The 4,364-nt window shown below is 37.9% G+C and overlaps 1 pseudogene; it reads left to right on the top strand.

Annotated features, from left to right (window-relative positions):
* Window positions 1-328: 328 nt before the first annotated feature.
* Window positions 329-2,319, top strand: LOC110223554 (heat shock cognate 71 kDa protein pseudogene; annotated as a pseudogene).
* The last annotated feature ends 2,045 nt before the right edge of the window (window positions 2,320-4,364 follow it).

Raw genomic sequence — 4,364 nt, 5'->3', positions numbered from 1 at the left:
TAACATTGAAATCCACATTGTTTATATCTAATTTGGATACATTTAATGAAATAAATAAAATATATATTTATAATATTCCATATAATATTATCTTTAATAAAATCTATCATCAGTGCTATCATCAGAACAGAGACTTGACCCTGGGTCCTTGAATGTTGCGCCAGTAGATATATACTCTGGCAAATTCTAGTAAATTACAAAAGAAATAGGCATAACCCAGCAATTGACTGTGTCAACTCTTTAAGAACAAAGCCAGTTGCTACTCAGCACAGCAGCAGCCCTTCTTCCTTTATAGTGGTTAGCTATGACTCCTGACTCTCTAACAACCATGTCAAACGGACCTGCAATTTGTATTGATCCTGGCACCACTTACTCCTGTGTGGGAGTCTTCCACGTGGGAAGGTGGAGATCATTGCTAATGACCAATGAAAAAGAACCACCCCAAGCTATGTCATCTTCACTGACACAGAACATTTAATAGTTATGCTGTAAAGAAACAAGTTGCAAGGAACCCTACCAGCACAGTTTTTGATGCCAAACATCTGATTGGTCGCAGATTTAATGATGCAGTTGTACGGTCAGACATGAAGCATTAACCTTTCATGGTGGTGAAGGACTCCAGTAGGCCTGAAGTCCAAGTGGAGTACAAAGGGGAGAACAAAAGTTTCTATCCAGAAGAAGTATCTTCTATGGGTCTTGACCAAGATGAAAGAAATTGCTGAAGCTTACCTTGGGAAGACTGTCACAAATGTCGTGGTCATGGTACCAGCCTATTTCAATGATTCCCAATGTCAGGCCACCAAAGATGCTGCAATCATTGCTGATCTTGATGTGCTCCAAATAAACAATGAGCCAACTGCTGCTGCTATTACTTAGGACTTGGACAAAAAGTTTGGTGATAAGAGAAATTTGTTGATCTTTGACCTTTGAGGTTGCAGTTTTGATATCTCCATCCTTACCCATTGAAGATGGCATCTTTGAGGTAAAGTCCACAACTGGGAACCCCACTTGGGTGGGGAAGACTTTGACAACTAAACTGTCAATCATTTCATTGCTGAGTTCAATCAAAAGCACAAGAGGAACATCAGTGAGAACAAGAGGGCTGTTTGCATCTGCGTACTGCTTATGAATGTGCAAACCATGCCCTCTCTTCTAGTACCCAGGCCAGTATTGAGACTGGTTCCCTCTACGAAGGTATCAACTTCTATACATCAATCACCTGAGCCTGTTTCAAAGAGCTGAATGCTGATCTATTCTGTGGCACACTGGACCCTGTGGAAAAGACCTTAAGAAATGCCAAGCTAGATAAATCACAGATTCGTGATATTTGTCCTGGTGGATGGTTCCACTCACATCCCCAAAATCCAGAAGCTTCTGCAATATTTCTTCATTGGCAAGGAGCTCAACAAAAGTATCAATCCTGATGAGGTTATTGCCTATGACGCAGCTGTACAGGCTGCCATTTTTGTGGAGATAAATCTGAGGATTCACAGGACTTGCTGTTGTTGGGTGTCACTCCTCTTTCCCTTGGAACTGAAATTGCTGGTGGAGTTTTGACAGTTCTGATCAGATGTAATACCACTATCTCCACCAAGCAGACATAGACATTTACCACCTACTTAGAAAACCAGCCTGGAGTGCTTATTCAGTTTTATGAAGGTGACAGAGCAATGACAAAGGATGACAACCTGCTTGGCAAGTTTGAGCTCATAGGAAATTTCCCAGCACCCAGGGTTGTTCCTTAGATTGAGGTAACATTGGACATTGATGCAAATGACATCCTCAATGTTTCTGCTGTGGATAAGAGCACAGGCAAGAAGAACAAGATCACCATGACCAATGATAAAGGTCGTCTGAACAAAGAAGACATTGAGCATATGGTCCAGAAGGCTGAGAATTGTAAGGCTGAAGATGAGAAGCAGAGAGACAAGGTGTCTTCCAAGAATTCTCTTGAATCTTATGCTTGCAACATGAAGGCTACTGTAGAATTTGAAAAACTGCAAGCCAAACTTGGCAATGAAGATGGAAGATCTTGACAAATGTAATGAAATAATCCACTGGTTGGATAAGAACCAGACGTCTGGGAAGGAAGAATTTGAACATCAACAGAAAAAATTGGAGAAGGTCTACAACTCCATCATTACTAAGCTGTACCAGAGTGCAACAGCTAAGCCAGGAGGCATGCCTCATGAGTTCCTAGTGGGTGGAACAACCCTGTATGGAGGTGCTGCTTCTGGACCACCATTGAAGATGTCTACTAAACTCACCAGAAGAGCATTCCACGCAGCTTTCCAAAAATTGAAAGACTCAAATTTGTAGCCAAGGCAGTAGTGGTTTAAAAGTAATATTTAATCTGGGCCTTCTGAATACTTGAATGTGTGCAGAGGCAGAGAAGTGAACAACATTGCATTTTATCAGTACTGGAAATGCAATTCTTGTCCTGGAAAATCAAATATATTTAAAATTGGCACCAAAAAAAAAATCAAATCAAATCAAAACAAAACAAACAAAGAAACAAAAAGAACAAAGCCCAATTGAGTACAGAGAGGCTCCAGTAGGAAATCAATTAGATAAGTAATTCCTAGGCTATATAGATTAAAAAATAAACAGATTAAACAATAAACAGATTTAAAAATAAACAAAAAAACCAAAAGCATCTCTTTTAGAGACCATTTCTACTTCTATAGTGGTGATTGCAATATGGAAAAAAAAATAGAGTTACAGAGTACTATGAATTACTTATTTGTATATCCTGTTTAATAAATATTAATATAACTGCTGTAACTCTAAATGTGATTTCTTCGTCCACTGAAAACAACCTCCAGAGCACTGAACTTGGAGTCAGGAGGACTTGAATTTGAATCCTTCCTTAGATATGTATTTACTAGCTATGTTGCTGTGAGCAAGTCATTTAACCTTTCTATGCCTTAGTTTCTTCATTTGTAAAATGGAGATAACAGCACTTGTCTCATGTGGTCCTCACGTGGATGAAATAAATTAACTTATGTAAAGTGCATTGCAAACCTTAAAGTGCTATATAAATATTATTATTATTAATTACTATTATCCCTGGGGGGGGGAAACTAGGTTAAATTGATAATTACATTTTAGCAATGGTTAAAATTACAAGATAAATGATTTTCAGGTAAATTGAAGCTCAAGTTATATGTTTTTTTTCTCAGAAAATTAGAGTGAGCTGCTTTTGTAGTTAACGGAAGTGCAATAAGAAACAGTATTTAATGAAACCCTTTGCTATCTCCTCCTTTTCATGAAGTGTGTTGGAAATGAAACTACTCTGGGAATAATTAATGCCTTATTAGCTAACATTTGTTGCTAAAAAATGACCAGAGAAATTCTATCCAGCATTTGATAAGATTTCTGAAGTCAACCTATAAATTTAAAAGTAATGACTTGGGATAAATGTGCTTCACAGGGGAAAGGAGAGAAAATGTGTTAAAAAAAAACTTTATCAAATAATATGAAAAAGATAGTAACTTCAAGATTACTCAGAAGCCTCAACTCAAATATTACAAATACTTTTTCAAGGAAGATAGTGGGAAGATGCTGAAAATGGTGAACACCAAAACACTATTTAAAATTGTAATTGATAACATTCTAACATATAAGAAATAGAGAGTCATATCAGAACAAGCTTTCTATAGTGGTAAAATCATTCACTGGTTATAACAAAGGTCAATAGTAATTCAAAAGTAACAAATGAAGAGAAAAAAAAGATAAGAAGACCATTGAGTTTGGTAAGATTGGACAGCCTTTAGCATTAAGCTCATTTCCTTAGGGAGCAAGCTGAGAGCCCAAGAAAAAGCCAAGTTACCAAGCTGTCTACCTCAACAGTCCACAAGCAGGAGTACTAAGCCGGGATTAGATTCCTCATGCTTCTGGGTCATTTCCTATGCTCAAGGGAGTGGAAGTTGGAAAAAAAAAGTTTCTCAGCTCCTATTACCACCTCTTAAAACCAAAAGCATGAAGACAGAGCGATTTTGTCTTTGTTAAAAGCTGCTCAATAGGTTCTGATGACAAAGAAGCAGCAGAACCATAAGTGATCTTTTTTCCTCATAAGGACAGGGTGAATGAGTATGGATGGGACAGGAAAGCCTATAATCTTCAGCTAGTTTCTACCAGCAGAAACCAAGAGAAAAAAAGTAGAAACAGTATCATTTAGCCATTCATTCATTCACTCACTCACTCACATTCATACCAAGCTTCTTATTCCACAAGACTCATACCTATTCTTTCCCAGGGTAAAGGCAAGAAGGACAATGTAAGAAGACAGCTTCCTAGTACCTGCTACTTTCCCCCAGGGGTAAGCTAAATGACCCAGGAATACTCAAGAAGGTAGAAACTAC

The sequence above is a fragment of the Phascolarctos cinereus genome, unplaced genomic scaffold, assembly GCF_003287225.1.
Source record: "Phascolarctos cinereus isolate Bilbo 61053 unplaced genomic scaffold, phaCin_HiC Scaffold_7;HRSCAF=346, whole genome shotgun sequence".
Taxonomy (NCBI): Eukaryota; Metazoa; Chordata; class Mammalia; order Diprotodontia; family Phascolarctidae; genus Phascolarctos; species Phascolarctos cinereus.
Note: the sequence above shows the minus strand (reverse complement) of the source record. Positions and strands in the feature narration are given on the sequence as shown.